Here is a 21,373-nt window from a genome sequence, read left to right on the forward strand (position 1 = left end):
CAGTTGCAGCTGTTTTCCTGTGACGGTGTCCTTATCTGTGGGATTGGCGTTTGGTGTGGACTGCGATGGCTTCGCCTCACACCCCAACCAGATAAGTGGTTTCACAAGGAGTTGTACGAGTGTGTGATTGGAGGTGGAGGTTCTCCCTCCTTACTGAACACAGACTGTGGGATTACTGAGTGTGCGTACTCACACTCACCTGTGCTGTTTCTGTTCTCTGCCAGCAGTACCAGGTCTGACAGCTGAAGACGGTGACCACCTGGGGACCCAGGACTTGGCGGCTCCGGTGTTCTTCAGGTCCGTTGGCGGTGAGGGCCGTGTGGGATCTGGCTCGGTTCTGGACGGGCGTCTCCTATCCTCAAGCCTGCCCACACATCACCCAATGTGTAATTGACTGTAGTCCCAAACTGATTGTCTGTATTCCGTTGTGCACAATTTTACAACATTAAATTGTTACTGTTTGGCTTATCCATTGCCCGTTCTTTTACGCCCCCTGTTGTGGGTCCGTGTTCCTACACTTTCACAACAGGATGCATATCAGTGCACCCATTCAGACATAATACCCATGAGTTTATCCCCCACACTTTCAAAATCCTTAGTTTTGTCAAAACCAACACTCACTAAGCATGCCCAAATGAAATCCAATGTGTCCTACTCAGTTGATTCACATCGGCTGAAACTTGCATATCAATAGATGTGATCCATTTTGTGATATAATTTCCCAACTCCATGAAAGGCTCCGATATGCATTTGCAAGATCATACCAATCTGGGTTTGGACATACAGCTGATGGACTCGCACACTACGTCCTCTTGTCCACAATGCACCTGCCCAGAAGCTCCTCCAGCTGACAAAATTAGTCTCAGTGACAAGACTGAGTTGTACCCACACAGGGGAGGGAAAAGCAGACTCACTGATCAGCACTTCATAGGAGAAACCTGGTTTTTATTGCAAAAATACATCAGGACGACCCTGGGATATGGTAATATATTTCCCAAAGAATCTGTGTGTAAGAATGGATTGAACCTCGAAATCTGGGACATGAGCATGTGTTACAAATGTAGAGACAGCTGAGTGCATTTAGGTCTCTACACAGCAAAATCACCAGTGTAAAATTAACACTGACACTGTCCATATAGGTCCACGCTGAGTCAGTGAGGAATATATAGACACTGACAGTGTCACTTTAACACTGTCGGTGTTAATTTTACACTGGTGATTTTGCTGTGTATCTAAACAATCTATAACATTACAGTCTTGAGGGCATTTGTACTGTCTACAACTCCATGTTACTATTTACACAGCATATATTCAAAGTAGTGTCAAGTAGGGAACAGCACACGAAGTTGTTGTATTTCATTCCTTAAATCATGGATGTGTTTTGGGTGTAACGTTAAATAAACCAATGGACTGCATTTATATAGCGCTTTTCCATCTGCATCAGACACTCAAAGTGCTTTACAATAATGCCTCACATTCACCCCAATGTGAGGGTGTTGCCATACAAGGTACTCACTACACACATTATATGAACACACACATGCAGACACGTGCGCAGATGTGTCCAGTGTGATGAAGCATATTTTATTTCCTTCTCCCTCATGAGTCCTCCATTTCTCATTGCCTCTGCCTTCCTCCTGTCCCTACTGGTGACAGATCCACATTAGAATTCATCCCTCATCATCCTGCCCAGTTATGACCCAGTAATAGTCAGCCCCTGTGGCCTCAGCAAATGAACAATAAAACCAAAGTCTTGCAACAGAGCTTTGGGGAAAAAAAAGGAGTCTGAATTTCACCCACACTCACAAAAGCATGCTGTTCTGGTCCATGAGAGGAAACAACAACAACTTTAGCCTCATGGTGATGACTTAATGTGTGCAATATTTTTGGTCAGTTGTACAGTAGTGTTCAGAATAATAGTAGTGCTATGTGATGAAAAAGATTAATCCAGGTTTTGAGTATATTTCTTATTGTTACATGGGAAACAAGGTACCAGTAGATTCAGTAGATTCTCACAAATCCAACAAGACCAAGCATTCATGATCTGCACACTCTTAAGGCTATGAAATTGGGCTATTAGTAAAAAAAAAAGTAGAAAAGGGGGTGTTCACAATAATAGTAGCATCTGCTGTTGACGCTACAAACTCAAAACTATTATGTTCAAACTGCTTTTTTAGCAATCCTGTGAATCACAACTAGTATTTAGTTGTATAACCACAGTTTTTCATGATTTCTTCACATCTGCGAGGGATTAATTTTGTTGGTTTGGAACCAAGATTTTGCTTGTTTACTAGTGTGCTTGGGGTCCTTGTCTTGTTGAAACACCCATTTCAAGGGCATGTCCTCTTCAGCATAAGGCAACATGACCTCTTCAAGTATTTTCACATATCCAAACTGATCCATGATACCTGGTATGCGATATATAGGCCCAACACCATAGTAGGAGAAACATGCCCATATCATGATGCTTGCACCACCATGTTTCACTGTCTTCACTGTGAACTGTGGCTTGAATTCAGAGTTTGGGGGTCGTCTCACAAACTGTCTGTGGCCCTTGGACCCAAAAAGAACAATTTTACTCTCATCAGTCCACAAAATATTCCTCCATTTCTCTTTAGGCCAGTTGATATGTTCTTTGGCACATTGTAACCTCTTCTGCACATGTCTTTTATTCAACAGAGGGATGTTGCGGGGGATTATTGCAAATAAATTAGCTTCACACAGGCATCTTCTAACTGTCACAGCACTTACAGGTAACTCCAGACTGTCTTTGATCATCCTGGAGCTGATCAATGGATGACCCTTTGCCATTCTGGTTATTCTTCTATCCATTTTGATGGTTGTTTTCCATTTTCTTCCACGCATCTCTGTTTTTTTGTCCATTTTAAAGCATTGGAGATCATTGTAGATGAACAGCCTATAATTTTTTGCACCTGCGTATAAGTTTTCCCCTCTCCAATCAACTTTTTAATCAAACTATGCTGTTCTTCTGAACAATGTCTTGAACGTCCCATTTTCCTCAGGCTTTCAAAGAGAAAAGCATGTTCAACAGGTGCTGGCTTCATCCTTAAATAGGGGACACCTGATTCACACCTGTTTGTTCCACAAAATTGACGAATTCACTGACTGAATGCCACACTACTATTATTGTGAACACCCCCTTTTCTACTTTTTTACTAATAGCCCAATTTCATAGCCTTAAGAGTGTGCATATCATGAATGCTTGGTCTTGTTGGATTTGTGAGAATCTACTGAATCTACTGGTACCTTGTTTCCCATGTAACAATAAGAAATATACTCAAAACCTGGATTAATCTTTTTAGTCACATAGCACTACTATTATTCTGAGCACTACTCTGTGCAAAGAAAATTTAAACAAGCCTAAAGTGTACAACATGAAGCTATGTGCTGAAACCAGGCATGATCACACAGTACCCGTGTGGAATCACAGCCAGAACGGAAGCATTAAACTACTGCTGAAGCATTAAATTACTGAATTACAGCAAGTAACAATTCTACAAATAATTTTAACATTTTGATCAATTAAAAACTGTAAACTTTTAACTATATTTCCTCATGTTGCAGCCATATGGTGCTGCAAGGAAATAATAATAATAATAATAACAACAACAACAACTGGTTTTCACATTCAACTTCACTATAATCATGTTTGGAGCTTGATTACTGAATAATTATTCAATATAGATTCAGACAAAAACAGAATAGATAGATATATTGACAAAATCAGCCAACATGTTGTGTGTATATATTTACTGTATACACACACACACACACACACACACACACACACTGGTTAATTTTGTCAACAAACTAAATATTAAATCTAAAATTTGGTTGCATACTTGATGTGGTGTATTCATGTTTTGTCTTTCTGCAATATTTAAATATAGGAAGAAATTGGTTTATCCATTTGTTGAAATATTTTAAAGCTTTTCAGAATCAGCCACAACTGTGATTGGCTGGTTAAAAGATGTGAGACAAATACCATGACGGGCTGAGATAATTTCATGATGGCTAGTACATCTTCAATCATGAAACATGCTGGGCAGTCACTACTGCTCAAATACAAGAAGCAATCTAATGTTTTTGTAATTTGTCCTATCTGTATCAAAGTTTTGATGCTACTGGCTGAAAAACAGGAAGCAGGAGATAAAGAGATGACAGACAGGCTAAGCAAGTGTGAAAACTAGTATTTCTTCCTAGTATTGTGTTACCAAACCACCAAATATTATGCCAGATGAAATAAGGAGCAGGTGATCTACAGAGGTGTAAGAACTACAGTTACAAACTGTGGTTCCAAAGCAGCCATAAGACAATGGAGGTAGACTGCAGAGGTGCATCATGTTGACTCCAACATCTGAAAAATGTGCATTGGATTAAGAAATATCACAGACTGAAAAGGAAAGCCAGGGGAGACAAGTGGAGCACTTTGGGCCTCATGTATCAACGTTGCGTACGGCGATATTTGAGCGTATATGGGGTGTACGCCAAAACGGCTGCGCTACTTGGCATTTATCAATGTGGTCGTTGGCGTACGCTGCTCTGAAAATATACACCAGGTCGAGAGGTGGCGTAAATTATACACCAAAATGAACCAGCGATGGAATCCACATAAAAATGAAGATGATCAACATGATAAACAGTGCCATTATACAAATCAATGCATATGTTACATAAATAACACTTTCCTGATTATACTACATAATAATCAATACAAATCCCGCCTTTGCGGGATTGTTATGGAGCACGATCCGTGGCCACAGCGCTGACTGCAAAGAAAGCGCTGCTCGCCTTTTTCTCCAGACTTCGAGCCCGGAGCCAGAGCAGCGCTGAGCTTAACTTCATGCGGTGTGATCATTGTAGACAATGAAACTGATAATAACAACTGTAGTTTCGTCATTCCGTGCTGCAACCAGGTTTTGTCGTCTCCATTCGGTTGTCACAATAAAATAAATACAGAAATACATTTTAAAAATAAAGAAATCTGACAGATTAGGCGTGTCTTATTAATTGAGCGAGCAAATATCCACATGTCAAGAATTATTGACATGTGAAAAGAGAATACAGTGGTCCCTCGCTATAACACCGTTCACCTGTCGTGGCCTCGGAGTCTCGCGGAGTATTTAGTCCAATTTTGCATGCCTTTTTTTTTTACAGTGTTCTGTGTTCTGCATATCTGTTTATAAGAATCTTGTGCCTGCTCCCAGACTACCAATAACCAGCAAAAATCTATTTAAGCATAAAAATTCAAAAAGAAAAAATAATATAGCACCTTCAACTGCACCACAGACTAAAACAGTTAAATGTGGTCTATTAAACATTAGGTCTCTCTCTTCTAAGTCCCTGTTGGTAAATGATATAATAATTGATCAACATATTGATTTATTCTGCCTTACAGAAACCTGGTTACAGCAGGATGAATATGTTAGTTTAAATGAGTCAACACCCCCGAGTCACACTAACTGTCAGAATGCTCGTAGCACGGGCCGGGGCGGAGGATTAGCAGCAATCTTCCATTCCAGCTTATTAATTAATCAAAAACCCAGACAGAGCTTTAATTCATTTGAAAGCTTGACTCTTAGTCTTGTCCATCCAAATTGGAAGTCCCAAAAACCAGTTTTATTTGTTATTATCTATCGTCCACCTGGTCGTTACTGTGAGTTTCTCTGTGAATTTTCAGACCTTTTGTCTGACTTAGTGCTTAGCTCAGATAAGATAATTATAGTGGGCGATTTTAACATCCACACAGATGCTGAGAATGACAGCCTCAACACTGCATTTAATCTATTATTAGACTCTATTGGCTTTGCTCAAAAAGTAAATGAGTCCACCCACCACTTTAATCATATCTTAGATCTTGTTCTGACTTATGGTATGGAAATAGAAGACTTAACAGTATTCCCTGAAAACTCCCTTCTGTCTGATCATTTCTTAATAACATTTACATTACTCTGATGGACTACCCAGCAGTGGGGAATAAGTTTCATTACACTAGAAGTCTTTCAGAAAGCGCTGTAACTAGGTTTAAGGATATGATTCCTTCTTTATGTTCTCTAATGCCATATATCAACACAGTGCAGAGTAGCTACCTAAACTCTGTAAGTGAGATAGAGTATCTCGTCAATAGTTTTACATCCTCATTGAAGACAACTTTGGATGCTGTAGCTCCTCTAAAAAAGAGAGCTTTAAATCAGAAGTGCCTGACTCCGTGGTATAACTCACAAACTCGTAGCTTAAAGCAGATAACCCGTAAGTTGGAGAGGAAATGGCGTCTCACTAATTTAGAAGATCTTCACTTAGCCTGGAAAAAGAGTCTGTTGCTCTATAAAAAAGCCCTCCGTAAAGCTAGGACATCTTTCTACTCATCACTAATTGAAGAAAATAAGAACAACCCCAGGTTTCTTTTCAGCACTGTAGCCAGGCTGACAAAGAGTCAGAGCTCTTTTGAGCTGAGTATTCCATTAACTTTAACTAGTAATGACTTCATGACTTTCTTTGCTAACAAAATTTTAACTATTAGAGAAAAAATTACTCATAACCATCCCAAAGACGTATTCTTATCTTTGGCTGCTTTCAGTGATGCCGGTATTTGGTTAGACTCTTTCTCTCCGATTGTTCTGTCTGAGTTATTTTCATTAGTTACTTCATCCAAACCATCAACATGTTTATTAGACCCCATTCCTACCAGGCTGCTCAAGGAAGCCCTACCATTATTTAATGCTTCGATCTTAAATATGATCAATCTATCTTTATTAGTTGGCTATGTACCACAGGCTTTTAAGGTGGCAGTAATTAAACCATTACTTAAAAAGCCATCACTTGACCCAGCTATCTTAGCTAATTATAGGCCAATCTCCAACCTTCCTTTTCTCTCAAAAATTCTTGAAAGGGTAGTTGTAAAACAGCTAACTGATCATCTGCAGAGGAATGGTCTATTTGAAGAGTTTCAGTCAGGTTTTAGAATTCATCATAGTACAGAACAGCATTAGTGAAGGTTACAAATGATCTTCTTATGGCCTCGGACAGTGGACTCATCTCTGTGCTTGTTCTGTTAGACCTCAGTGCTGCTTTTGATACTGTTGACCATAAAATTTTATTACAGAGATTAGAGCATGCCATAGGTATTAAAGGCACTGCGCTGCGGTGGTTTGAATCATATTTGTCTAATAGATTACAATTTGTTCATGTAAATGGGGAATCTTCTTCACAGACTAAAGTTAATTATGGAGTTCCACAAGGTTCTGTGCTAGGACCAATTTTATTCACTTTATACATGCTTCCCTTAGGCAGTATTATTAGACGGTATTGCTTAAATTTTCATTGTTACGCAGATGATACCCAGCTTTATCTATCCATGAAGCCAGAGGACACACACCAATTAGCTAAACTGCAGGATTGTCTTACAGACATAAAGACATGGATGACCTCTAATTTCCTGCTTTTAAACTCAGATAAAACTGAAGTTATTGTACTTGGCCCCACAAATCTTAGAAACATGGTGTCTAACCAGATCCTTACTCTGGATGGCATTACCCTGACCTCTAGTAATACTGTGAGAAATCTTGGAGTCATTTTTGATCAGGATATGTCATTCAAAGCGCATATTAAACAAATATGTAGGACTGCTTTTTTGCATTTACGCAATATCTCTAAAATCAGAAAGGTCTTGTCTCAGAGTGATGCTGAAAAACTAATTCATGCATTTATTTCCTCTAGGCTGGACTATTGTAATTCATTATTATCAGGTTGTCCTAAAAGTTTCCTAAAAAGCCTTCAGTTAATTCAAAATGCTGCAGCTAGAGTACTGACGGGGACTAGAAGGAGAGAGCATATCTCACCCATATTGGCCTCTCTTCATTGGCTTCCTGTTAATTCTAGAATAGAATTTAAAATTCTTCTTCTTACTTATAAGGTTTTGAATAATCAGGTCCCATCTTATCTTAGGGACCTCGTAGTACCATATCACCCCAATAGAGCGCTTCGCTCTCAGTCTGCAGGCTTACTTGTAGTTCCTAGGGTTTGTAAGAGTAGAATGGGAGGCAGAGCCTTCAGCTTTCAGGCTCCTCTCCTGTGGAACCAGCTCCCAATTCAGATCAGGGAGACAGACACCCTCTCTACTTTTAAGATTAGGCTTAAAACTTTCCTTTTTGCTAAAGCTTATAGTTAGGGCTGGATCAGGTGACCCTGAACCATCCCTTAGTTATGCTGCTATAGACGTAGACTGCTGGGGGGTTCCCATGATGCACTGTTTTTTTCTCTTTTTGCTCTGTATGCACCACTCTGCATTTAATCATTAGTGATCGATCTCTGCTCCCCTCCACAGCATGTCTTTTTCCTGGTTCTCTCCCTCAGCCCCAACCAGTCCCAGCAGAAGACTGCCCCTCCCTGAGCCTGGTTCTGCTGGAGGTTTCTTCCTGTTAAAAGGGAGTTTTTCCTTCCCACTGTCGCCAAGTGCTTGCTCACAGGGGGTCGTTTTGACCGTTGGGGTTTTTCCGTAATTATTGTATGGCCTTGCCTTACAATATAAGGCGCCTTGGGGCAACTGTTTGTTGTGATTTGGCGCTATATAAATAAAATTGATTTGATTTGATTTGATGAGGACAAATCCTGCTGTTGGAAGAGATAAGGGTGGAGCCTACCCCCTTGCAGTGGACAGTGGACGAAATGTCTGACTGTGCAAGAAGAAGAGTGAGGAAAGCCACCAAGACACCCAGACAACCCAGAAGAAGTTATAGGCTTATGTGGCTGTGATTAGAGAAACTGTGCACAGAGCAAATGTTGCCTTTTGCATCACCGCTCGTAGATCCATGGTCGAATAGAGCGGAGAAGGATATTCTTTCACCAAAACAATCAAATCTAGGCTTGTTTGTAGCTGCAAAGAAAACCTGCACCCTCTTGGCCCTTTCTAGAATATTTTGGACACCACTGATCTACCCCATGCAGATTCACCATAGAGATACTGTTTGTATTTTTCCGTAATTGATGTAAATAAAGTTCAAGACATATTCAGTGGCAGCTTTACCATCAGAGATTCTCATCCACAACTACCACAAAAGAGGGGGCAATACATGGTATTAAGAACAGGGGTATGTAAACTTTTGATCAGGGTCATTTGTGTAGTCTCTGTTGTTATTATAATTTAAAAAGCGTAAACACAGTTGTTTGACAATAAATGGCTTCATCCAACCACTAACCATGAGTGTTATCATTCATATTCTCTGAAAAATGGCCAAAAAAAAGTAATATTCTGCCAGGGTATGTAAACATTTGAGCGCACTGTATTATTATTGTTGTTATTATTATTGGTAGTGTTAGTATAGTAGTATAGTCGTAAATATTATTGATATTATTGTAATAATCTTTTTTAATTATAATATGGTTTCATTGTCTTATGCCATTTTAAAATCCATTTTTCATTTATCTGGGTCACTGTTGTTTGTTTGATTTGTAAAGCACAGCTCCTTCTAACCTGCAGCTATGAAACTCTCATTATCAGCTTTGCGCCATTGTATTGGTCTTGGCAATATTCAAAAGCAACAGGAGAATATCAGTTAGAATGCTCAACTTTAAAGCCTTTCCTGAGTCATTCTATCATCTAAGAAATAAGAAAGGCACAGAAATCACATTGCGGTATTGTGAGCAATGTGAGCAGTTCAGCAAAGCCGAGGTCTTCTAATTGGCAGCTGAGCCTCTGTGTCGTGATCGAGCCTGAATCTGTTGATTGTGCCATAAGTGTGAGGACATTCACTCACTTACTCACTACTTGCTTCATTTCAACTGAAGCAGTAAATGCCTGCAATCCTACTTTGATTCTTACAAAGATATACTGTATGCTGTATACGTTTGAATGGGTGCCATGGAATGAAATATAGCTGTTTAATAGTGTTGCCTCCAAGTAAACAATCTGACTGGAGGGAAAACAGGTTTTAGACTTTTCCAGCCATAAAATATACATGTATGAACTTGTCAGACCATGAAAATACAGATCATCCAGCTGGTAAAGGACGAACAAGCTAAAAAATTTAAGTACAGTGGTCCCTCGTTTATCGCAGGAGTTACGTTCTAAAAACAGCCCACGATAGCCGAAATCCGCGAAGTGGCCAGCGTTATTTTTTACAATTATTATAGACGTTTTGACCGTTGGGGTTTTACATAATTATTGTATGGCCTTGCCTTACAATATAAAGCGCCTTGGGGCAACTGTTTGTTGTGATTTGGCGCTATATAAAAAAATTGATTGATTGATTGATTGTTGCCCAGAAGAGAAAAGAGCGCCAACAACTACTCATAAATGTGTTTGTCACACGGAAACAGACACCTGCAGCCAGGTGTGAGTGGGAAAAGGCGTGGCGTCAGGACGCAGAGGCCCGATCTGTGAAATACTGGTGAGTCACTATTAGTAATTTCTTATGTGTCCGACCTCGTTCGTTGATCGTTAAAATTAATTTGTTAGTTCTAAATGGCATCATAATTATTTATAGGAAAACGTTCTATTTTTATTTCTCAAACAAATGTTTGGCCTGAAAACAGTTTGGTATTATTTTCCTACTAAGGTTTGAACTTTGAGAGTGTTTACACATGAGAGAAAAGTGAGAAAATGTTCATGCCTGATTGAGAAAGTGTATAAACTGTGTAGTGACGGGTTTTACAGCTTTGAAATGTCTATAATAATTGTAAAAAATAATGCTGCCTAACGTTGCGGGAGGGACCACTGTAACACTTTATTGATTATATACTACAAAACAATTGATACGACAGCCGCTTTTGACGCTCTATTGGCACGCGTCGTGATTGGTGGAGTTCTTTTTCATTGCCGTCTTTCCGGCTTCCATGTCGTAAAATGAGGGTGTGTCTGAAGCAAAGTCTGAATATTTATGGGCGTGTTTATTATAATTACGATCGTTTCCACCCGCCGCATTTATCAAGATCACGTCAGGCGTATGCCAGAAATGGCCAGGTGCGCACTGCTTGATACATGTCATGGTGACTTTGGTGTATTTCAAGTTTACGCCACAAGTGCGCAACATTGATACATGAGGCCCATTCTGTGCACGCTTTGATGACACTTCCACCTCAAGCATTGCTTTGCTAAGTGAAGTGGAAACCATGCCATTGGTGTTATCGAGGACTGATGTATGTAATGTCTTTAAAACGATGAATCCACGCAAACCACTTGGCACAGATGGCATTCCAGGTCACACCCTCAGAGCATGTGTAGATGAACTAGTTGATATTTTCACTGATATTCTTAACCTCTCCCTGGCTCAGTCAGTAGTTCAGGCATTTTTCAAGGACACCACCCTTATCCCTGACCTGAAGAAAAATAAAGTCAGCTGCCTTAATGACTATTACCTTGAGGCACTCACATCTGTTGTGATGAGATGTCTGATCAAGACACATATTATATCTACTCTGCCTGAGATGCAGGGACCCTGTACATTTCACCAATTGGCAAAATAGGTCACCCAATAACCTCCCTCTCCACCTAACACTTGCCCACCTGGAATAGAAGAACATATAAGTGAAATGCTTTTTACTGAATATAGTTCAATACTGCCATTCCCTCCCACCTAGTGACCAAGCACCAAGAACTAGGATTCAGCTCTGGCTTTTGCAGATTTTCTAAGAAATAGAGACCAAATGAAGCAAATGGGCTCCAGTAGTACTTCTAAACTCACACGCTCCCTCAGGAATGCATGCTCATCCCCATCCTGTACCCCCTGTTCATGCACAATTACATGGTCTGGAGGCTATCATCAAGTTTGCTGATGACACCACTGTCCTTGGTCAAATTACTGACAACGATGAGATGGAGAGAGGAGGTTAGAACCCTGACTTCCTAATGGCAGGGCAATAACTTACAACTGAACATCAGCAAAATGATAGTGATGATTGTAGATTTGAGAAGGAAATGAGCACACAATCCCATCTGCATCCACTGTATGATCGTGGAAAGGTTCAACACCTTCAGGTACCTTGGAGTGATCATTTGAAATAGTCACTTCAAATGGACATTTCTTGTTCCCCCCTTTTTAATATTATTATATTTAAGCAAATATTGGAGGAGTGGGGTACAATTAGTTATATCTAACAGCTAACGTTAGCTTATCTAGCAGGCTGTAGCAATGTTCATCGTAGCTTACAAAATAGTTGGTTCTTTTGTGTTTGATAACCCACATTAATTCATACTTTTGTCCACATTTATTGGCTTATTAACAGCTTATTTAGCTCTTCTACTATAACTAGCTTATTTTCGTTATTTACAATTTAATTTTACATGGTGTAGATTTTTAATGATTCATCAGTTTATGTGTTTCTTTAAAGATATCAACATATAGTACCTAAGTTCTTAGGTTTCCATTTGATAGCATAATGATTATACTTTTTATTTTCCTATAGTATGCTAACAGAGTTACTTTAGATAGATACCAGTACACTCACACACTCATAGCTTCTGTTTCTACAATAAAATACCAGATTTATAGCTTAGCCTACTAACTATATTTAATTTTACTACTAGTCTACATACTAAATTACCTATACTACAATCTTCTCCTGAGATGTCTTATCCTTCTTATGTCTTATTTATCATATTATATATTCCTTTTTCTTGAGCCGCTTGGGTGGGTAGGGAGAGTTCCCATGGGATAAAAAAAGCTTTTCAACCTACCATCCCTGGTTCTCAAGACCAGGCACCTAAGTGGCTCTACTCTACTCTTTTCTACTCTCCTTTTTTACTCTTCCTTTTTAGATATTTAGATATACCTTTATATATTAGCATAGTTCCACCTTAGAATTGGAATATAATATATAAGATATACCTTACTGAATTTTCATGTAAAGGAAAATGGCTTCCTCTCAGGACTCAAGAGGTTCAAGTGTGGACTCCAGGATGTAATTCCTTCCAGTAAATCATGCTGTAGCTGATTCTGCTCACCTTTTGTTCATCACTAGGGGTTGCACTACATACAGTAGCAGAAAACACAGCATGGAAGAAACAAAGATGAAGCCACCTTGGTAGCATAGCAGAACTTTCGCCATTCTGAACAGATAGTATAGTATTAAAAAATCGTGGACTGAATGTAAAATTCACACAGGTAAATTTATCCATTATACCCCCTACCAATGCATAATGTTCCAGTGAACAATCCCATGAGAACTTTGCGGCAACCTTTGAACTTCAATGACAGTTTGTAGACCCAGAAGAAGCAGTGACAAAGCTAAAACTCGACCTATTTATGATGTTAAACTGACGCATGAACAGGTGTTCACGCTACATTTAGATTGAATTAGGGGTCCATGTATCGGCTTAGTCGTATCTATTACTTTAAAATGGATTTTCAATTGGTATTGGCTAATTTTTACACTCCTACTACACGTACATCTCCTTCTTCCATTGTTATTATGGTAAATGTTGGTAAATGTTGTATACATGCAACAATAATTCCTTTGAGGAAATTCAGCAGTCAATGCACAACCTAATTAATAAACAGTCTGACTGTTTGCTTATTGGGATACTGCTGCTGTTTAAAATCAAATGGTGAATGAGTACTGGAATGTCCTATAGAGCTCTGTGGATATATAAAGTAGTGCATTGCACCATCCATAGCTCTCAAACCATCAAAGCACGAACAGTGCACTCCTATGCAGAAGACAGATGAGTTACATGCAATCTGTCTGTCTCACATGGAATCGCAACATGCACTAGAAAACGTGTAAATAGGACACAGTCAATGGCATCTTGTTTTCTGTGGCCGTTGTTTGCCACAGCAGAGCTGGATTATGATTAACTCAGCCAAGATGCTGCCACATGGGGAGTGTTTGAAAGGTGAGAGGAAAGTTGTTGCTGTGTAGAAACCAGTCGGACTGCAGGCTGCCTGGGGACTTCACAGGGATCAATACAGGCAGGACGACAGCCGTGGTCTTGATTAAAAGTGACTGCTACATCTGGCAGGCTCGGACATTACTTTCCCACTCAGAGTCCCCGGGGTGAAAGAGCATGAAGTGACAGGCCTCAGTCAGCCCTCCATTACCACCTTCCTCCGCCCCTTAGGTAACAACAGGATAGGGCAAAAATAGGCTGATGAACAACCCCAAGGGAGAAATGTTGAGATAAAATAAAAGTGGCGCTTGTCTGTTCTCTTATCTGGCCTTGGTTGAGGGAGTGTGTCGGTACATGTGAGGATATGGCTGTGTGAGTGTTTTTTTAATTGTGTGAATGCATGGCAACAAATGCCTGTGCAAGACATAAAGGTGTAACATAGGTCATGGATGGGTTGAAAAGAGAAAAAGCTAAAAAGCTTTTGGAGAAATTACAGACATTATGGCATAAAAACTCTAATAAATGCAAACCTTTGATAATCGTTCCATTGTATTTTTCAGATGCCATGACAATCACCCTGTTTTATATAGCTACACCTGCTTTTCTTGACAAGTCCCATTCATACCCAAATACAAAGGTCAAGAATCATCAAAAGGGAGGTTGTCATTAAATGTAGTCATTGTGCTGGTGTTTTTAATCTCTGTGCCAGGAGACAAAATGTGTATTTACTACAGAGCAGTGTGAATCCACTCACATGTGCACAGCTTTTATTAGAGCAATAATGTACAGGCCACATGTCACCAGTCAAGGTTTTGAGTGCAGATGGAGCTCATGTGGCGCAAAACAACTAAAGTGTGGTGGTGTTAACCGTGCTGCTGGTTGATGTAAATCTCTACAGTGGCTAGTTGTAAATAATTACACACACAGTTTGCCAACAGTTTCCTGCATAGATAGCTAGATACGGTGCATCTGGAAAGTATTCACAGCGCTTCACTTTTTTCCACATTTCGTTATATTACAGCCTTATTCCAAAATGGAGTAAATTCATTTTTTCCCCTCAAAATTCTACACACAATACCCCATAATGACAATGTGATTTTTTTTTAGATTTTTGCACATTTATTAAAAATAAACAAACAAACAAACAAACAAAAACTAAGAAATCACATATACATAGGGATTCACAGCCTTTCCCGTGAAACTCAAAATTGAGCTCAGGTGCATCCTGTTTCCAATGATCATCCTTGAGATGTTTCTACAGCTTAATTAGTGTCCACCTGGGGTAAATTCAATGGATTGGACATGATTTGGAAAGGCACACACCTGTATACATAAGGTCCCACAGTTGACAGTGCATGTCAGAGCACAAACCAAGCATGAGGTCAGCAGCAGGAGCTGGGAGACTAGTCAGGATTGAGGGAAAGATGAATGTAGCATTGTACAGAGACATCCTGGATGAAAACCTGCTCCAGAGTGCTTTTCAACACAGACTAGGGTGACAGTTCATCTTTCAGCAGGACAATGACCTTAGGCACACAGTCAAGATGGAGTGGAGTCAAAGGAGTGGCTTCAGGACAACTCTGTGAATGTCCTTGAGAGGCCCAACCAGAGACCAGACTTGAATCTGATTGAACATCTCTGGAGAGATCTGAAAATGGCTGTGCACTGACGCTCCCCATCCAACCTGATGGAGCTTGAGAGGTGCTGGAAAGAAGAATGGGCAATAGTGCCCAAACATAGGTTCACCAAGTTTGCGGCATCATATTCAAGAAGATTTGAGGCTGTGAGGTTGAGGAAAGGGTGTGAATACTTACGAGGTCCGTTAGAAAAGTATCCGACCTTATTATTTTTTTCAAAAACCATATGGATTTGAATCACGTGTGATTACATCAGCCATGCTTGAACCCTCATGGGCATGCAAGAGTTTTTTCATGCCTGTCGGTTACGTCATTCGCCTGTGGGCAGTCTTTGAGTGAGGAGTCGCCCACCCTCTCATCGATTTTTTTCATTGTTTAGGAATGGCTCAGAGACTGCTATTTGTTTGATAAAAATTTTTTCAAAAACTGTAAGGCACAACTGAGTGGACACCATTTGATAAATTCAGCTGGTTTTCGGTAAAAATTTTAATGGCTGATGAGAGATTTTGGTCTGTTAGTGTCGCTTTAAGGACGGCCCACGGCGCCTGATGGCGATCTGCGCTCTGAGGTGGCATCGTCTCACTGTTTCAAGCTGAAAACTTCCACATTTCAGGCTCTGTTCACCCAGGTCGTCGTTAGAGAACAGAAGAGGTCGGCATGAGGAGTTTATGCGGACATTCCACTGTTAAAGGAGATTTTGTAATGAAAGAACGTGCGGGCAGAGTCGCATGTCGGGCTGGACCCGACCGCGGGGGTCGCGACAGGAAAAACACCTTTGTTGGAAACCTTAATGGACAAGTTGGAACATGCCCAGCTGTTAAACAATTTCTCAGATACTCACTTGCTGAAAGCCATCAAAAGCCGCCTGAATTTTACAAATGGTTTTCAACACGGAGGTGTTTTTCCTGTCGCGACGCAGACGTTTTTGCCACGTTGTCACGGAACCGACTCGGCAAATTCGTCCGCACGTTCTTTCATTACAAAATCTCCTTTAACAGTGGAATGTCCGGGTAAACTCCTGATGCCGGCCTCTTCTGAAACTTCTCTGTTCTCTGACAGCGACCTGGGTGAAGAGAGCCTTAAATTAGGATGTTTTCAGTTCTAAACAGCCAGACGGACGCCACCGCCGACCGTGCCGCGCCGATACCACTTTGTGGGCTGTCCTTAAAGCGAAAGAAACGCCGAAATCTCTCATCAGCCATTAAACTTTTCACCAAAAACCAGCTGAATTTCTCGAATAGTGTCCACTCGGATATCCCTCACAGGTCCTGAAAAAATGTTGATAAAGGAACGTGCGCCATCTCCAGCGGCTTCTCAGACAAAGAGATTCCGACGGGCGGGGTGGAGCACTCCTCACTCAAGGCCTGCCCACAGGCGAATGACGTCACTGACACGCGTGAAAAAACTCACACATGCGCACGAGGGTTCAAGCATGTCTGGTGTAATCGCACGTGATTCAAATCCATATAGTTTTTTTTTGTTTTAATAAAACTGCCGGTTAGTTTTATCACAGATCTCGTATGTGCATGTGAATTCATTTGATTTTTATTTGTAATAAATTTGCAAAAAAAAAAAAACAAAAACAAAAACTTTTTTTGTGTTGTCATAATGGGGTATTGTGTGTAATACAAACGATCACAAAAAATAATCATAAAAAATCAGCACAAATTGTTTTATTAATTTTTGTTTTGTCTGTTAAAGTGTTTTATATATTGCACTCCTGAGTTAGTGATCTGATCAATTTGAATTTATTATTATTTATTGATTTATTTAATTTAATTTTTCAGTATCAAATGGCAGTCGGTCAAAAAATGTTTATAGTTTAAATAAGGGGGTTTTTTTCAAGCAAAGTGATGCAATTTAAAATTTTTTCTGTTAAAGACTAAAAACAATGTTAATAAAGTTATTCTTTGTTGTAAGTTGATCTAAATTTCTTTCTTTTTTGTTTTATGTGTGTATGTGAATTCTTCGATTTCTATTTTTAATAAATTTGCAAAAAAAAACTTTTCATGTTGTCATTATGGGGTATTGTGTGTAGAATTTTGAGATTCAAAAAATTAATTTACTCCATTTTGCAATAAGGCTGTAATATAACAAAATGTGGAAATAGTGAAGTGCTGTGAATACTTTCTGGATGCACTGTAGATAGATAGGTAGGTAGATGTTGTTTGTACATAATATATTGGCTTCTGCAGCATGGACGTGCATGTCGGCACAGTGTTGATCAATGTGCGCAGTTGAGGTTGCACAGACAAATCGATCAGTTGACGTTAGCGCTCTGCAGTGATGCTTTGAGCTTGCTACTCTTAACACGATGACTACTTGCTGTCAGCTAACAGATAATTTTGCCAGTAAAACAAACTTCGTGGAACACATTTCACAACTTATATTGAAATTTTGATGTCCGAATTTTACAGTCCGCATTGACAGTCTAAGATGCTAATGAAGCAGAAACATTTCACATTCCTGTGATCCTTCAAACCAACCAACAGCACCCAGAATACAACATAATGGCAATGTTTTAAATGGCAGTATGGGGTTTTTAACTGCTACCATTCAACTTAGTGACTTACTGTTTGGAATTACTAATGGGATTTGGGCACAAAGTGAAAATCCATCATCAACATCTAGGCACCAAGGTCTCTAGTGTTATGTAGAGGGTGATAAACATGATGGAAAAGAAAAGCAAGGGCAGCCTACTGATCAGAGAGAAGAAACACGGCTGCTGTGTGTCACTGTTGATGGATTATATGTCGACCATGTGTATTTTTCTTGTAATGCAGAGCAAATAAATTTCTTGCCATGTTGTTTACGAGATATTTACTTGCTGTACATAATAAAATAATGTGCTTCAACCATTTCCTGGGGCTACTTTTGTTATGTTCAGCAATCTAAGTATCATAAATAATAAGTAATATAATAGCATAATCCAAATTTATTGCAGTGGCTGTTATTTATTCCACATTTTATGAAGTATGTGGGAAGAGTCAGTGATCAAGAAATCCAAGAAAAGCATCATCTCAATGTGATTTGTTGTCCCATGGGACTAACAGCAACACAGACCAAACAAAAATGGCATAATTCATGGTTAATCTGCAACAGGTATCATAGACTAAATTAAATGTGAAACCCATAAGAAATGTGCAGCAGCTGGGAAGGACAAATCAGTTTTACAAATCCCAAAACCAATTTACAATTCCATCACATTCAGCATTTGGTGCATTCCCTTTCAGCCAGAATCTGTCATTTGTAAATTTGTATCGGGACGTCTTGTAAAAGTGTTCTGCCGTTGTAAACGTGTTTTTGCCTACCATAACTGCTGCAGCGCTAATGCTAACAGTGTCCTCTGTTTAGAAAATGGCTAACATTGCTCCTCAAGTACCGAGGATAGCAGGAATCTATCTCACACATCCACAAACTTAAGCTTTTAGGGCCTATTCACACATAATACGAATAAGTACAAATCAGGACAAATCATGGCAGAAAAGCTAGTGTGAGCGAACAACGAAAACACTGAACCGACGGGCAGGCGTGCATGATCCCACTGCTATAGTTTTTGAGGGTGTGCACAAGCGTGCACGAAAACTTCGCAGTGAGAACACAATGCAAGCAGCTGAAGCATGTCACCACATCGTGCAGCTACTGTGAAAAAAAAAAAACATGCCACCCACGGGATTCAAACCTGCAATTTACAAAAGCTCTGATTGCCAGCCAGAAAATTTACCACTGCTCTACCATCACTGGCCTGTAAAAGGTGTGGAAAAATGCCTGAAATTAACAAGGACATGGACGTATTTTACAAAATAAAACCACACCATAAAAACACCACATTTTATTGAATCCATCTTATCAAGCAGACAAGTATGAACCGTCTGCTCCTCTGCAGATGACCCGTGATCATAGACGTACAGTCATGAAATAACATGAATGGAGCAGTGCACATCTACTGGCCTGGTGTGTCCAACTGGCCCCGTGTGTGTGTCTGGCCCAAGATGAGTGTCTTCTGGACCGTGTGCTGCAGGACAGACACCACATCATGTGGAACAGAGCTCACGTGGGTGACGTGACATTCAGATGGCCCGCTGCATGTTATGATCTGACAGTCCATATTACCTGGGGCAGCCTGTCAGTGTGCGTGCTGTGTGTGCTCTCCAGCCCATGGCAAATATTTTTATGTATTTCCACGTGAGGACAGCATGCACACACACACACACATGCGTGGCCATCAAAACATGGTATGTGTTCTGCAGCTATGATATCCAGGACCATAGATCCCAAAGGCTGCTGCTATTAGCAGCCAGCCACACCCCTGTCCGTTCAGTGCACAAATTAAGGTGTCAGTCTGTGATCAGATGAGAGGTGCCTCACCTGCGGGGGGGGGGGGGGGGGATACGCAAATCACATGCATGCCATGTGTTGGGGAGAGCGGGGTGAGTGCGCAAAACACACGCACAGGTGTTATGGGGGAAGGCGGCTCTCTGGCACACCACATGTGTACTTGGCAATTTCACAGTCGTGGAGGCACTTAGACAAATGTTACCGCCAGATCAAAATATACAAAGGGTTTAATGCTGTTGTCCGTGTGGAACCTGATCAGAGCGTCTCAAATGCATTTCTCCTGTAGTGACCTTTACCCATAATGCACTGCCGAGACAGCATGTCCACACTAAAAGCTTCAAAATTAGTACAATACTTTAAAACTAAAACATATAGCTGATATTTTTACTTTATAAAACTTCAGACGTGATGATAATTTAAACAACTTGTCCAAAATTAGTTTGGTAAAAATTTTAACTATAAATTAAAACTGTATGCCTCTGGATGACTTAGGTGATACTGCCGGCAAGTTAGTATGGTGTCTAGAGAAATGTTTCTTTTTTTACTTTTTTCTCTTCTGTGACTAGTTCTTCTCTGACTGCAGAGAATAGAGTGTTTTTTCTAGGAATGGGCAACGAAGCATTGTGAGGCTTTTGGATCTTCTTCCTGATTCAGGGCTGTGAAATGAATATTGTGACATCCGAGGAAAATTTGCAGGGGGTCTGGGGGTGCAGCGTCCAGGAGCTGGGGTCTAGGGCCCTGTGGGGCCCCAGAATTAAATTTTTATCTAATGATACTTTTTCAGCATCTCCTGCAAGAACAAATCTCAAAATTAGTGCAAATTAAATGATCCTACATTCAACCTTTTATTTGAACTGTCAATGATGATGTTGAAATAACAGAATATGACATGGAAGTCTGACCTGGAATGATTTTCGACTTAAGACTTTTACTTCCTCTAGATAGTCAAGTTTGATCGTCTTCTCGGCACTCCGCCAGGGTCGTGTTCCGACCCCGGCGCGGCCGATCCGAGGACCTCACTAAACCATCCAATCGGTAGTAGCGACGGGCGGTGTGTACAAAGGGCAGGGACTTAATCAACGCGAGCTTATGACCCGCGCTTACTGGAATGATTTTCCTTATAATTGTAAACCAAATTATGCATTAACTCAGAACAATTAAACTACATGAAATTCATGAAGACTGAAAAGTAAAAAGTCTTATAGTAAAAAGTCACTTATATTCTTGTGTAGATTCATGCAGCCTAAATCCATTCAAAGCCACAATGTCTTTTTTTACAATGAAAGAAAGTCTAGATTAGTGAAAAAAGGTCACATAATCTTGTCTAAAATCCTGTTTGAACAGCAGAATGTTTATTTTCCAGGAAGAGAAAAATTCTTACCGTGTTTCCTGACAGCACAGTTTCACTTTTTCTTTTATCTTTCAGGTGTGTTGATGAAGCCAGCGACAATTCCACGGATTCTTGTCCTTATCACACTTTTTCAAACAGTCTTTCTCGCCATCTTCTCTCTCTGTCTGATGTCTCTCCATGACACAGACATGCTGCACAAATCTT

The 21,373-nt window shown here is 40.1% G+C and overlaps 1 long non-coding RNA gene across 1 annotated transcript; it reads right to left on the reverse strand.

The window, feature by feature from the left end:
* Positions 1–3,672: 3,672 nt before the first annotated feature.
* LOC117520241 lies at positions 3,673–20,932 on the reverse strand. Its single transcript, XR_004563581.1, has 3 exons — positions 20,745–20,932; positions 13,249–13,253; positions 3,673–3,684 (listed from the first exon to the last, which is right to left on the reverse strand). It is a non-coding gene; the product is annotated as an uncharacterized LOC117520241 (long non-coding RNA).
* Positions 20,933–21,373: the final 441 nt, after the last annotated feature.

The sequence above is a fragment of the Thalassophryne amazonica genome, chromosome 11, assembly GCF_902500255.1.
Source record: "Thalassophryne amazonica chromosome 11, fThaAma1.1, whole genome shotgun sequence".
Taxonomy (NCBI): Eukaryota; Metazoa; Chordata; class Actinopteri; order Batrachoidiformes; family Batrachoididae; genus Thalassophryne; species Thalassophryne amazonica.